The following is a 16,363-nucleotide window of genomic DNA, read 5'->3' on the forward strand; positions in this document are numbered from 1 at the left end:
TGGCTCCTGTCCAGGCATAAACAGTCCATGGACTTTGAGTACCTTTCCCCCCTGCATGGACCTGTGTGAGTGCCTATTTCAGGAAAATAGGCCCTTGTTGGCAGACTACAACTGTTTCAGCTGTGTGGTGAAGAGGTGGGTGTTTGATGTTTGACACCGCTTTGCCTATTAAACAGGGTCCTCATCTACCCACATCAGGGGCCTAAGGACTGGTGGCTCCACTCAGGTCACCCAGCCACCTGCAACAGAGGTCCAAGGATAACTGGTACCTCCCAGTCCTTACAACCAAAAACTTTGGGTGCCCATGGTCCATCTGCAGAACCCACCCACCTGTATGCTTTAAGGAAGAGGGACACGCTTTCCTCAGAGACACGTGCAGGATGATTCTCAGCCTTCTGCCTTGTTCAGAGTGTGACCCCCCTACTGCAACCAGATACTGGTACCTATAACAATCACCCCTGCTAAGACTGTAGGACATCACCTGTACCACACATTTGATGATCAGCTACTGGGACACCTGAGCTGAATCCATACAAGAAAGGTGAATAGACTCCCAGACTGATATACCTGATAACAGCTCTAGCCATCTGGGGACAGGATCTCAGAGCTCCAAAGGCAAAAATAATCAAGCTGGCTCAGTCAAGGAACCCATTTGGGCATATCAAAACAAACAAAGCAAGAAGCTACAACGCAGTAAGCAAACATAAAATAAACTAATACAATAACTTCTAGATGGCTCAGAGACAACACTCACTATCAAGTCAGGTAAAGAAACAGACCGTGATCACCTCAACAAGCTCTCAAAACAAAGAATCAAGGGATCTTCTAGATGAAAGCGCCTTCCTGGAATCACCAGATGCAAAATACAAAAGATTAATATACAGAACCCTTCAATCATTCTCCAATGTAAAAAAAAAGCTGATAATCTGTGACAAGTACAGCTATTGGGGCTCTGTTAAGGAAAAATGCATGTAAGTTCTTATAGGGATGTCTAGCACATAATTACTTGTGGTTGTTATTATTGTTATTAATAACAGTTCTTATGTATGACAGTCTCTAAAGAGCTGTGTGGTGCACATCAAAAGTCAGCAAAATGTGCATATATGTATCTATTCCAGATCAGGATTGTCCAATAGGAATACATGCAAGATATATACATGTGTAATTTTAAATTTTAGTAACTATATTAAAAAATTTAAAAGAAACAATTTGAAATTATTTTAATAATATATTTTAACTCAGTGTAAGTAAAATATAATTTAAATAATAAATATTTATAAACAATTATTGTTGAGAAATTTTGCACTCTTTTATAAAAATTCTTAGAAACCCATTTAGAGAAACTCGTTTTGAGCACAAAACTTTCACTGGAAGCACTTAACTTGTCTTTAGATTTCATGAAGTTTTCAGTTAAAAAGTATATTCACATAGCCAAGTTGTTCCAAAGGTACTTTAAAATTTTTCAATAATTGAGTTGAGTATCAGTTTTTAAATTAAAATCAGTCAATTTCTTTGTCATATTATCCACATTTAAAGTGCTCAAGGACAACATGTGTTTAGTGGTACCATATTTGCTAGCACAGTTCTAGATAGCTCTGGTTTTACAGTTTACTTCTAATTATAGAATTTCTACCCCTAATTAAACTGTTTTTATTCTTAAATGAGTGTTTTCTGAGAGCTTATGATTTTATGCCCCTTTTGTGTGTTTTTCCATGTCCTTTCTGGTTGTATGTTTTGACGTTATGATGTACGAAATCATTATTTCAATAAAAGTGTTTTTTAATTTGTAAAATAAAATAAAAAATATTTGTAATCTTCTTAATCATCTTTTTGCATTATCATATTGCTCGTCCTCTGAAATGCAGCCAATGTCATTTGAAGACCACTTTTCTTGAATAAGCAAATGACTAGAATTAGAGATTTTATTCAATTATCTACTGGTTGAGTCTTTTAAATAAAAATTTTAATAAGTTAAATCATATTGCAAAATCTGAAACAGTCTTCACTCAGTAATATATATGTATGTATATGTATATATATATAGTCGCATATCTATGATATAAAGAGATAAAAAACCATATCATATGTCACATGGTTAAAGATAGCATTTGAAATAAAATAATAAATAAATCTGTTTTACACCACACCTAAGTATGCATCTTTAGGGTATTGCAAATATTACGTGATGTTGACAGTCTGGGAAAAGTAGAAAGTGGGATTTGTCACAATGGCAGAAGCAGTGCAGAGGATGCTTTCAGAAATTCCAATGAATTATAAAAACAAGTAACTCAATGTCAGGAATCAACACATTAGATGAAAGGAAGTTTCAATAAAAATATGATTTACATCAAAAGAAACAAAGATGCAAAACCATTTTCTGAAATCTCAGGAATGGGTGAAAATTGTAGTAAATGTATAATTTTCATCCTCAAGCATGTATTAATCAAATAAGTGAAGCTTGTGATATAATTAATCGTACATTTTTTTAAATGGCAAAATTATGTTAAAATTAATAGAGAAATTCAGAAGCTATGAAGAAAGTTGAATCAACAAAATTAACAGATGGAAAAATCAAGGATATTAAAGCATTAAATAAAGAGAATGCTAGGGAAATGAAAGTTTTGGACATATACAGACCTCATGTATGGGGAGCTTCGGAAAAAGAGTAAAACACACCAATAGGAAATGGGAATAATAGGAAAAACTTCATAATTTCTGTACAAATAAGAAATGTAAAGCACAGGATTATAGGAGAAGGCTTACTTCCTGTTAAAACTGATAACCTGAGTTTATCATCAACAAGAATCCATGATATATTGATCTCTAAACAGAAACAATTGCAAACAGCTAGTTGGCAACAGAACAAGAAAGGTGATTTTACTTCCTAACTTCCACTTTGGTTACCTTTCCATTCCTCAAGTGTTTCTAACATTCCACAGGACTTTACATAGAGCTGATTTAACGTCCTTGTTCCTCAGACAGTAGATAACGGGGTTCAAGGTTGGTGGCACCACAGAATAGAGCACAGACACCAGTAGGTTTAGAAGAGAAGGTGCATCAGAGACTGGCTTTAAATAAGCAACAGCACCTGTTACAAGGAACACACCACAATGAGAAGAGGCCGGCAGGTGGAAAACTCTTTTGATTAGTTCTGTCTGGATGGAATCATTAACACAGTGGAGAAAATATACACATACGAGACCACAATGCAAACTAAACATGAAAATGCATAACGGGCCCCAGTGAACACACTGATGTTAATGGTGGCATGCTCTTCAGAAAAATTGAGCTGTAGGAGCACAGAAACATCACAGAGGAACTGATGGGTCTTGTTGGAGCCACAGAAGTTGAGGGAGAATGTCCCACCTGAGTACAAGAATCCCAAGGCCCTGCTGTTGAACCAAGACACAGCCATCATCTGAACACAGGGCCTCTTGCCCACGACAGCCTCATAGTGCCAAAAATAGTGCAGAGGGCAGCAGATGGCAACATAGCAGTCGTAGGACATTGCAATGAGAATGCTGATCTCCGACTCTGGCAAGAGCACCAACAAGAAGAGCTTCAACGCACACCCCAGGAAAGAGTTGAAGTCAATGAAGGTGATGGAGTTGAGGATACATTTGGGCACGGTGGCAGAAATGAGACACAGATCTAAGAAGGACAAATGCCTGAGAAAAAGTACATTGGAGTGTGGAGGCATTGATCAGGAATTGTGAGAAGCATGATGAGAACATTTTCCATTGTGGGCACTAACTAGGTAGATTAGTGAGAAGAATGCAGCATGTAGCCTCAACAGCATCCAACTTTCAGTGAATCCGATGAGCAAGAATTCCATGATTAGAGTATGATTGGTCATGTTTTGAAATTAAAAGTTACTGTTTTTTTTATTGAGTAAAGCAAATAAAGTCATGTTAATATATTATTATTAATTATTTAAGGTTCCCAGATGATGCAAAGGAGTCCTTGAATGGCAAAAATGATTAAGTGCTCCATTCCTACCCCAAAGATTGGCATTTTTAACCCATCCAGAGGCACCTTGGAAGACAGTCCTGGTGGTCTGCTTCCAAAAGGTTACAGCTTTAAAAACCTATAGAGCGGTTCTACTCTGCACAAATGGAGTCGTTATGAGTAGAAGGAATTGATTTGACAGCAACTAACAATAGGTAGCACGAACAATTTGAGCTTGACTGCCAACCTAATCATTGACTGTTCAAACCCATCCAGCAGGACTGCAGGAGAAAAGGCCGGCAATCTGCTTCCATTATGATTACAAAAAGAAAACCCTATGGAGCAGTTCTACTCTGTAACAGATTGGGTCTTCATGAATGGGAATCAACTTGATGGCAACTAACAACAACAACATTAATTGTTTGGTCTAGACAAAAAAGCTTAAAAGTACCAAGATAGTCATATTTTTAGTCTTCTCAGGTATAAAACACCTATGGGTATAATAGCGCAATTTACTTGGCCTAAAATTACTGCGAAAGAAGAAATGAACTCTACACCCTTCTCTAATTACTTAAAATAATCTCTGTTGTTGTTGTTGTTAGGTGCCGTCGAGTTGGTTCCAACTCATAGCGACAACAGAACAAAACACTGCCCTGTCCTGAGCCATCCTTACAATCGTTGTTATACTTGAGCTCATTGTTGCAGGCACTGTGTCAATCAACCTTGTTGAGGACCTTCCTCTTTTCCGCTGACCCCGTACTCTGCCAAGCATGATGTCATTCTCCAGGGACTGAACCCTCCTGACAACATGTCCAAAGTATGTAAGACACAGTCTTGCCATCCTTGCTTCTAAGGAGCATTCTGGTTGTACTTCTTCCAAAAGAGATCTGTTCGTTCTTTTGGCAGTCCATGGTATATTCAATATTCTTTGCCAACACCACAATTCAAGGTCATTAACTCTTCTTTGGTCTTCCTTATTCATTTTCCAGCTTTCACATGCATATGATGTGATTGAAAATACCATGGTTTGGGTCAGACACACCTTAGTCTTCAGGGTGACATCTTTGCTCTTCAACACTTAAAGAGGTCCTTTGCAGCAGACTTACCCAATGCAATGCGTCTTTTGATTCCTTGACTTCTGCTTCCATGGCTGTTGATTGTGGATCCAAGTAAAATGAAATCCTTGACAACTTCAATCTTTTCTCCATTTATCATGATTTTGCTCATTGTTCCAGTTGTGAGGATTTCTGTTTTCTTTATGTTGAGGTGTAATCCATACTGAAGGCTGTGGTCTTTGATCTTCATTAGTAAGTGCTTCAAGTCCTCTTCACTTCCAGCAAGCAAGGTTGTATCAGCATAACGCAGGTTGTTAATGAGTCTTCCTCCAATCCTGATGCCCCGGTTCTTCATATAGTCCAGCTTCTCCTATTATTTGCTCAGCATACAGATTGAATAGGTATGGTGAAAGAATACAACTCTGATGCACACCTTTCCTGACTTTAAAACAATCAGTATCCCCTTGTTCTGTCCGAACATCTGCCTCTTGATCTATGTAAAGGTTCCTCATGAGCACAATTAAGTGTTCTGGAATTCCCATTCTTTGCAATGTTATCCATAATTTGTTATGGTCCACACAGTGGAATGTCTTTGCATAGTCAATAAAACACAGGTAGATATCCTGGTATTCTCTGCTTTCAGCCAGGATTCATCTGATATCAGCAATGATATACGTGGTTCCATATCCTCTTCCGAAATTGGCCTGAATTTCTGGCAGTTCCCTGTCGATATGCTGCTGCAGCCATTTTTGAATGATCTTCAGCAAAATTTTGCTTGCATGTGATACTAATGATATTGTTCTATAATTTCCACATTTGGTTGGATCACCTTTCTTGGGAATAGGCATAAATATGGATCTCTTCCAATCAGTTGGCCAGGAAGCTGTCTTCATATTTCTTAGCATAGAAGAATGAGCACCTCCGGCGCTGTCTCTGTCTGTTGAAACATCTCAACTGATATTCCATCAATTCCTGGAGCCTTGTTTTTCGCCAATGCCTTCAGAGCAGCTTGGCCTTCTTCCTTCAGCACCATCGGTTCCTGATCATACGCTACCTCTTGAAATGGTTGAACATTGACTAATTCTTTTTGGTACAGTAACTCTGTGTATTCCTTCCATCTTCTTTTGATGCTTCCTGCATCATTTAATATTTTCCCCATAAAATCCTTCACTATTGCAACTTGAAGCTTGAATTTTTTCTTCAGTCCTTTCAGCTTGAGAAACACCAAGCATGTTCTTCCTTTTTGGTTTTCCATCTCCAGCTCTTTGCACATGTCATTATAATACTTTACTTTGTCTTCTAGAGCCACCCTTTGAAATCTTCTGTTCAGTTCTTTTACTTCATCAATTCTTCCTTTTGCTTAATCTGCTCAACGTTCGATAGGAAGTTTCAGAGTCTCCTCTGACATCCATCTTGGTCTTTGCTTTCTTTCTTGTCTTTTCAATGACATCTTGCTTTCTTCATGGATGATGTCCTTGATGTTATTCCACAACTCGTCTGGTCTGCAGTCACTAGTGTACAATGAGTCAAATCTATTCTTGAGATGGTCTCTAAATTCAGATGGGATATACTCCAGGTCATATTTTGGCTCTCGTGGACTTGCTCTGATTTTCTTCAGTTTCAGCTTCAACTTGCTTATGAGCAATTGATGGTCCGTTCCAAAGTCGGCCCCTGGCCTTGTTCTGACTGATGACATTGAGCTTTTCCATCATCTCTTCCCACAGATGTAGTCAACTTGATTTTTGCGTGTTCCATTTGGGGAGGTCCATGTGTATAGTCACTGTTTTTGTTTGTGAAAGAAGGTATTTGCAATGAAGAAGTCGTTGGTCTTGCAAAATTCTATCACTCGATCTCCGGCATTGTTTCTATCACCAAGGCCATATTTTCCAACTACTGATCCTTTTTTCTTTGTTTCCAACTTTCGCATTCCAATCACCAGTAATTATCAATGCATCTTGATTGCATGTTCGATCCATTTCAGACTGCAGCAGCTGATAAAAATCTATCTCTTCATCTTTGGCCCTAGTGGTTGGTGCATAAATTTAAATAATAGTCGTATTAACTGGTCTTCCTTGTAGGTGTATGGATATTTTCCTATCACTGACAGCATTTTACTTCAGGGTAGATCTTGAAATGTTCTTTCTGACGATAAATGCAACTCTATTCCTCTTCGAGTTTTCATTCCCAGCATAGTAAACTATATGATTGTCTGGTTCAAAATGGCCAGTACCAGTCCATTTAAGCTCACTAACACCTAGGATATTGATGTTTATGCGTTCCATTTCATTTTTGACGATTTCCAATTTTCCTAGATTCATACTTTGTACATTCCAAGTTCCAATTATTAATGGATGTTTGCAGCTGTTTCTTCTCATTTTGAGTCGTGCCACGTCAGCAAATGAAGGTCCCAAAAGCTTTACTCCATCCTCTTCATTAAAGTCGACTCTACTTTGAGGAGGCAGCTCTTCCCTAGTCAAGTTTTGAGTGCCTTCCAGCCTGGGAGGCTCATCTTCCCCCACTATATCAGACAATGTTCCGCTGCTATTCATAAGGTTTTCACTGGCTAATGCTTTTCAGAAGTAGAATGCCGGGTCCTTCTTCCTAGTCTGTCTTAGTCTGGAAGCTCAGGTGAAATGTGTCCTCCATGGATAACCCTCCTGGTATCTGAATACTGGTGGCATAGCTTCCATCATTACAGCAACGTGCAAGCCCCCACACTATGACAAACTGTCTGACACGTGGGGGAAAATGATCTCTAGGTAAGTTTATCTCTATTTGCACTCACAGTGTTAGCTATGTAATTTCAATTGTAATAAGGTGTAACTTTAGCCTACTTGATGGAAGTTTTGGCGAGTTAGAAGTCATGGATAGATTTTCTGCTTCCTACACAGTGCAATCTTTTAAAATAGTTACTTATGAGGAGATGCTAAAATTGATTATTTCCCATTTTTCTGTAAATACATGACTGCTTTCTAAAAATTTCATTATTGTTTGGTTTTTGTCTGTTTTGTGTAATTATCTAGAATAACACATACCACTCATTGCCATCAAGTTGATTCCAACACACAGCCACCCTGTAAGACAGCGTAGAACTGTCCCACAGGGTTTCCAAGACTGTAATTCCTATGGAAGCAAACTATCACATCTTTCTCTCTCAGAGAAACTGTTGGGTTCAAACTGCTAAGTGCTTTAACCACTGCACTACCAGGGTTCCTTAGATACCTAGATATCTAGTATAACACACACGCACACAAAATAGAAAGCTAATCTATTTGATAAATTGGTTTTCAAATGTATTGTGAACTTTTCCATGAAAAGAGCACAACCTGAGACTACAAGACAGATGTTTAACATAACATTCTAGGTAGAATTTAATTAACCGTGAGAACAAAGAAACATAGCTGGGGAGTGCATCTGAGGAGAGAGGCCGAGTATCCTCCTAACTTAAAGATTCACAGATCAGATCATCTCAGGTCACTGCTGTTGTTAGGTGCCATCGAGATGGCTCCAGCTCATAGTGACCCTATGTACAACAGAACAAAACACTGCCCGGTCCTGCGCCATCCTCACAATCATTATGTTTGAACCCATTGTTACAGCCACTGTGTCAGTTCTTCTCATTGAGGGTCTTCCTTTTTTTTTTGCTGACCCTCTACTTTACGAAGCATGATGTCCTTCTCCAGGGACTGGTCCCTCCTGATAGCATGTCTGAAGTATGTGAGACGAAGCCTTGTCATCCTTGCTTCAACCCAAAATTGGTTTGGGGTCATGTTTCCCTCTTCAGAACACTCTTGTCTTAAGAGCCTATCTTTGATTTTACTTCAGCATCGCTTCGATGACAATTTCTTCACTTCCCTTTGCAGTCTTACTTCTGCTCCAATACTTGTGGCTTTTTCAGAAAACCCTCTAATATCAGAAAAAATAAGCTGCCTTCACCTCTATAAGTGAAACCTCTCTCTGATACACATGGCTTTAATTGTGCACTGACTACAAAAAGCTGGGGGGACTCCCTCCCTCACCCCTGCAGCCTCTTTTCATCCATCTGTTCTCAGTCAGACTTCTGAGAAGTCCCTGACCTGGGCCCATCACTGCTACATTATCCTTCTTCTCTATAACAGTTGTATTTATGCACGATGTCAACATGCCGAAGTTTCCTCTGAAAGCTAAAGGTACTGGGACTCACAGTAATTTTCCTAGTTAGACTCTTTCACCTGTAGAAACTCTTGCATTTAGTTTAAGGTTAGTGCCTTCATTATCTTAGTTCCCCAGGACCTAACACGGTGATTGTACAACCAAAATGAAGGCAGCCATTATTCATTCTCCTTGTGACAGTGACAGTCCCTCCGTGTCCCTACTTTAATGTTCCTCCTCTCTACCCGGAAAAATGGGCTTGGGATTTCCATAGGCTCTTTATGTAGTTTCTGCAGCTTTTATGTAATGGTTTCTTAACTATTGACAAGTTCCATTTTGTTCATCTATTTCTTAAACTATAATTCCAAGAAGTGGAAGTCAGAATATGCGTATGTGATCTGATCTGAACAGTGTGGTTTTCCTCTCATATTCTAGACCTAAGTTTTGATGACTGAGATGAAGATTTATGTTAATATCTGAAAGATAAACCTACTGGTTTCACCTTCAAATATAGTTCTTAATGTTTTTCTAATATGAAATTCTCCAATAGCTTAATATTATTATTCTATTTTTTATCGAGTAGATTAAATTCTAAAAAACTGAAAAAAATTGTTTTTTCTATTTTTATCTTATAGAAAAAAATCTCTCGAAGTCAATTAACAATTAATACATGATTCAGAAAACAAACTGTCAAATTTTAAAGCAAAAATTGCCATATTTTAAAGAAAAAGCAAAAATATTTACAAGTAAAAATCAAGCAGTTTAAAATAGTTAACAGACCATCTATATATATTTTTTAGTATCCTGATTTCATATTTTATTTCAAGGGTTTTGAATTACTAGCAGAAAATTGAATAAATAGCAGAGGAAAACATTACATAGAAATATATCTTTTAGGAATTAGATTTATATTATTTTTAATTAAAAGCAAAGGTTAGTACTAAAAAGAGAGTAACATAAAGAGGAAGAAGAAAAGAGAACAAAAAGTGAACTTAAAATACAATGTCGTTTTAGAATATTAAAAAAAGGTGAGAAATTGATGGCAAAAACCAAGAGAGACATCTGGGACACCTATCAATACTATGTGCATACACACACACACACACACCTCCCTCACACAAAACATACACTCAGACACATGTACATACACTCACACAAACACTGACCCAGAAACACAGACACTCACAGAGAGCCACATGCACACAGAGGCATACACCCAGACACACACTCAAACACACAGGCACATACACAAAGAAACACATACATGCCAGGCACACACGGACACATAGACACTCACACAGACACACACATATCCTGTACCACTCTCCAGAAAGTGTGCTTCGTGAATCAGTGTAGATTTTCACAGTCATCATGTTAAGAAAAAAAAGTTATGATTTCAAGAATAGTAACACGTTTATGTAAGTTTTCTGTAAAACATTCAGTTATTTTCTAAGAACGATTTCTAATCTTCAGCACTTTAAGAATAATGATGTATGTAGTTTTCACGATATATGACTGACTTGAAGAGAATCCAGTGAGAACTTGGACAAAATAATGGTGATAAGAGGAGGAAGAAAAGGGTGGTTTAAAAAAAGAGAATAGAAAGATAACTGAAGTAATTGTAAGAAGGAAGAGAACCACATAGCAAAGTTTACAGACACCAATTAAAAACGAGAGAGAGTTTCAAGGAAAAGGGAAACAGCATCATATGCTGCAAAGATTATCATGAAGTAACAAAAAATTAATCCTACCTCTGTTTATGACAGTAGCATTGGTCAGTTATAAGGGAGCTAATTGACAGAGTAGCAGGATATGAACGGGGTCAGATGAGATGAAGGGGCAACAAAACACATTATATATACTCTTTATGTACACTGGCAATTGAAACCCAGGATAAATATAAAGCTAATTATTACGTGATCAGTGATGTAGTACATTTTTTTTTTACCTTGAGCATTGAACACGCAATTCCTTAAATTCAAAGACGCAGGAAGAAAGAATGACAAAAGGAAGAGAGAGTGAGAGAAATGGGGAAAGGGAGAGAAAGGAAAGAGAAAGTGAAAAAGAAGAATGAGGATGATGAGGGAGTCAAAGAGAGCAGTACACGTTAATGGAACAATGTTTTGGGAGAATGAAGAGCTGTAGGAACAAGAACATTTGAGGGGATGGAAGATATGATAGGGAAAAAGAACGACTTTTCCTCTAGAAAAGGAAGAGAAGAATATAACCATAATCTCTTGAATGTAAGGGGACCATTTCAATAGGCCTTTATTTTGTTTTCTCTCCCATCCACATACTAACAGGGTTAGCAAGAGTAGACACCGTTTTCAGGATGAACACTCATGTCCCTACCTTCAGACAACCCACCCATTCCAGCACAGATGATTTTCTGAGGAGTAAATTAACTGGTGCTTTGAGGTTCAAAACTTATCAGCAATTGGCAATTTCATGCTATTTAAAGAACTTTGAATAAATTTATTGGCGGAAGACAGCCCTGGTAAAATCTTTAGAGCAATGAAGGAGAGCCAACATATAACTCCCGATGAACTAGGTCTGGCATTTGTAATTATGCTGTTTCACTGCTAGGGATAAAACCTGGAGCAGTGTCTACATGTCTACATACAATTCCACATAATTAAATAAGGGTTTAAAAGGCATGTCCCCATCAGCCTTCTAACACTGTGAAATGTTTGTAATATATGCAACATTCCTAAAATCAAGGAGTGCTTAAGGGGGCTCTAAATATTGGCTACAACGAGAATGCTCCTTAGAAGCAAGGATGGTGAGACTGCATCTTATATATTTTGGACATACTTTGGACAAGTTGTCAGGAGGAATCAGTCCCTGGAGAAGGACATCATGCTTGGTAAAGTATAGGGTCAGCAGAAAAGAGGAAGAACCTCAATGAGGTGGACTGACACAGTAGCTGCAACAAGGAGCTCAAGCATAACAACAATTGTAAGGATGGTGTAGGACTGGGCAGTGTTTCGTTATTGTGCATAGGGTTGCTGTGAGTTGGAACCTTCTTGACGGCACCTAACAAAAACAACAACAAATATTGGGTAGAGCCAGGTGTATATCTTTCTCCACTATTTATATAACAAATTAAAAATAGGCACAGAGTTTCTGTTTGAGGTGATTAAAAAAAAAATTGGGGGAAATAAACAGTGGTGATGGTTAAAAACAAATTTTGTCACAATGAGAAGGAGAGGAATGGTGTCTAAGGTTGGGTTCTCAAGAGAAGCAAAACCATAAATACACACTTCTCTTGCTTCTATACATACGTATTTATATATGAATAGAGAGAGAGAGAGAGAGAGAAGAGACAGAGAGATTTATATCAAAGAAATTGTTCACACAGTTGTAGAGGTTGGAAAATCCCAAGTACATGGATGAGGGTGGAGGCTTCTCCTGACTCTTGTAGCTACAGGGGCTGGGGAACCCAAGATTGGCAGGTAAAATGGCAGGTCACTGCTTTACAGACTGTAGAGGCTGACGAACCCCAAGATAGGCGGTGGGCTGCTAGCTCAAGTCCTATGAACCAGAGGTCTGATGAACAGGAGCCAGCTGCAGGATACAGAATGAGCAAAATCCAGAGAGCTTTGCCAGAGAGTCTACATATATTGGATGCAGGTGCCCCCCCACCCCATCCCACAAGGAAACTCCCTTTCAACTGGTTGGGTTCTTATAGCAGATCTTGTCAAGGAGGTGATTATAGTATAGCAGATCTCATTATGGAGGTGATTATGTCACACATAGCTGCCAAACTACATCATAACTGCAAAACCACTGAGAATTATGGTCCAGTCAAGTTGATACACAACCGTAACTGTAACCAAATCCCTCAGGTTCTTGTCCTGTCCTATTAGTCTATCGAAATAAGATGGATACTGATTACAACAGAACCAGAAAGTGGCAATTTATTTTCTGCCCAGACAAGGAGCAACTTGGGGCCTAGCACGAAGATTTGGCACCAAATACAAACCACAGTCAGAGGCTGAGGTTTGCAAGGATGGCAAATAATGTTGCAGTTATCAAGCAAAGTCAGTAGAAGCAGCATTTATAGAATAAGACTGAAAAGAATGCTCTCTCAAAAATTTCTAGATTTCAGAATAATTTAAAAGGAAAAGGGGGTAAAAATGAGCAGTCTGGAACTTCTCTTCTCTCCAAAGTTTTTGTAAAAAAAAAAAAAAAAAAAAAAACTCTTGTTTTTCAGTTACAGAAATAGCCAGAGAGCATTGCAATTATTTTCCTATGTGCTTTCAGACTTCTGTTTCAGATTTACCCGTTCAAACTCACAATGATTTTGATTGAGCACCTCTGTCCTCTGCATCTCAGTCTGTGTGTTGTTGTTGTTGTTGTTAGGTGCTGTCGAGTCAGTTCCGACTCATAGCAACCTCTTTTCTGCTAACCCTGTACTTTGCCAAGCATGATGTCCTTCTCCAGGGACTGATCCCTCCTGACAACATGTCAAAGTATGTAAGACACAGTCTCACCATCCTTGCTTCTAAGGAACATTCTGGTTGTATGTCTAAGACAGATTTGTTCGTTCTTTTGGCAGTCCATGGTATATTCAATATTCTTCGCCAACACCACAATTCAAAGGTGTCAATTCTTCTTCGGTCTTCCTTATTCATTGTCCAGCTTTCACAAGCATATGTTGTGACTGAAAATAGCATGGCTTGGGTCAGGCACACCTTAGTCTTCAAGGGGACATCTTTGCTCTTTGACACCTTAAAGAGGTCCTTTGCAGCAAATTTGCCCAATGCAATGCATCTTTTGATTTCTTGACTGCTGCTTCCATGGCTGTTGATTGTGGATCCAAGTAAAATGAAATCCTTGACAACTTCAATCTTTTCTCCGTTTATCATGGTGTTGCTCTTTGTTCCAGTTGTGAGGATTTTTGTTTTCTTTATGTTGAGGTGCAATCCATACTGAAGGCTGTGGTCTTAGGTCTTCATCAGTAAGTGCTTCAAGTCTTCTTCACTTTCAGCAAGCAAGGTTGTGTCATCTGCATAACGCACATTGTTAATGAGTCTTCTTCCAATCCTGATGTCCCTTTCTTCTTCATATAGTCCAGCTTCTCATATTGTTTGCTCAGCATACAGATTGAATAGGTATGGTGAAAGAATACAACCCTGATGCACACGTTTCCTGACTTTAAACCAATCAGTATCCCCTTGTTCTGTCCGAACAACTGCCTTTTGATGTATGTAATGGTTCTTCATAAGCACAATTAAGTGTCCTGTAATTCCCATTTTTCACAATGTTATCCATAATTTGTTATGATCCACACAGTCAATAAAACACAGGTAAAGATACTTCTGGTATTCTCTGCTTTCAATCAGTCTGTGTAGTCAGTCTCCAAGTTCTAAAATACGAAGGAAATGTGCCACTGATGTCCTATGTCTCAGGCAAATCTTGCTCCAAGGAGGACGAAGGATTTTAAAACAGTTACAAGTGGACCTTTGTAGACTACATAGAATTCTCCTGGGAGGTCAGACTTTCAGATACGCTCAAATTTCATTTTCTAGACTCTAAAGTTTAGGAGACACTGTCCTTCTTGTCTCCCATCTCAGATTTGAGAGCTGAGGACATTGTCCTTTCCTCCAGTGAGACAAAAGAGTTGATCTCTGGAACTCATTAGAAAGAACCCTTCCAGCAATCCTTTACTCCTTATATGTCTGTGATTACTGAATCCTAAGACATTGATTTGCTTCTAAATTATGTAACAATTTAAATTTAGGTCTGCATCTACATAATCTTTTTCTTTCTTTTTTTGAGTGTGCTTTAAGTGAAAGTTTACAAATCAAGTCAGTCTCTCATACAAAAACTTATACACACCTTGCTATGTACGCCTAGTTGCTGTGCCCCTAATGATACAGCATACTCCCACTCTCCACCTTGTATTCCACATGTCAATTCAGCTAGCTCCTTTCCCCCTCTGCCTTCTCATCTCCCCTCTAGACAGGAGCTGCCCACATAGTCTCACGTGTCTACTTGATCCAAGAAGCTCACTCTTCACCAATATCATTTTCTGTCTTATAGTCCAGTCCAATCCCTATCTAATGAGTTGCCTTTGGGAATGGTTCCAGTGTTGGGGTAACAGAAAGTCCAGGGACCATGACTTCTGGGATCCCTCCAGCCTCAGTCAGACCATTGAATTTGTTTGTTTTGTTTTGTTTTTTAAACCAAATTTGAGGTCTGCATCCCACTGCTCTCCTCCATCAGAGATTCTCTGTAATATTCCCTGTCATGGCAGTCATTGGTTGTAGCCGGGCACCATCTAGTTCTTCTGGTCCCAGGCTGTTGAAGTCTCTCCTTTGTGTGGCCCTTTCTGTCTCTTGGGCTCATAATTACCTTGTGTCTTTGGTGTTCTTCACTCTCCCTTGCTCCAAGTGGATTGAGACCAATTGATCATCTTAGATGGCTGCTTGCTAGCGTTTAAGACCCCAGACACCACTCACCCTAGTGGGATGCAGAATGTTTTCTTAATACTTTTTCTTATGCCAATTGACCTAGATGTCCCCTGAAACCATGGTCCCCAAACCTCTGCCCCTGCTACTCTGGCCTTCGAAGTATTTGGTAGTATTCAGGAAACTTCTTTGCTTTTGTTTTAGTGCAGTTGTGCTGAACTCTCCTATATTGTGTGTTGTCTTTCCCTTCACCTAAAATAGTTCTTGACTACTACCCAGTTAGTGAATAACCCTCTCCCTCCCTCCCCACCCTGTAACCATCAAAGAACATTTTTTCTGTGTTTAAACTATTTCTTGAGTTCTTTTAATGGTGGTCTCATACAATATTTATCCTTTTGCAACTAACTAATGCCTTCCAGATTCCTCCGTGTTATGAGATGTTTTGCTGATTCATTGTTGTTCTTTATCATTGCATAGCATTCCATTGTGTGAATATACCATAATTTATTTATCCATTCATCCATTGATGGACACCTTGGTTGCTTCCATCTTTTTGCTATTGTTAACAGTACTGCAATGAACATGATTGTGCATATGTCTGTTCATGTGAAAGCTCTTATTTCTCTATGAAATATCCTGAGAAGTAGGATTTCTGGATCATATGGGAGTTCTATTTCTAGCCTTTTAAGGAAGCACCAGATAGATTTCCAAAGTGGTTGTACCATTTTACATTCCCACCAGTAGTGTATGAGTTCAAGTCTCTTCACAGCCTCTCCAACATTTACTATTATGTGTTTTTTGGATTAATGCCAG

The 16,363-nt window shown here is 38.7% G+C and overlaps 1 pseudogene; it reads right to left on the reverse strand.

The window, feature by feature from the left end:
- Positions 1 to 2,629: 2,629 nt before the first annotated feature.
- Positions 2,630 to 3,984, reverse strand: LOC100674959 (olfactory receptor 14K1-like; annotated as a pseudogene).
- Between the last annotated feature and the right edge of the window lie 12,379 nt (positions 3,985 to 16,363).

The sequence above is a fragment of the Loxodonta africana genome, chromosome 2, assembly GCF_030014295.1.
Source record: "Loxodonta africana isolate mLoxAfr1 chromosome 2, mLoxAfr1.hap2, whole genome shotgun sequence".
NCBI lineage: Eukaryota > Metazoa > Chordata > Mammalia > Proboscidea > Elephantidae > Loxodonta > Loxodonta africana.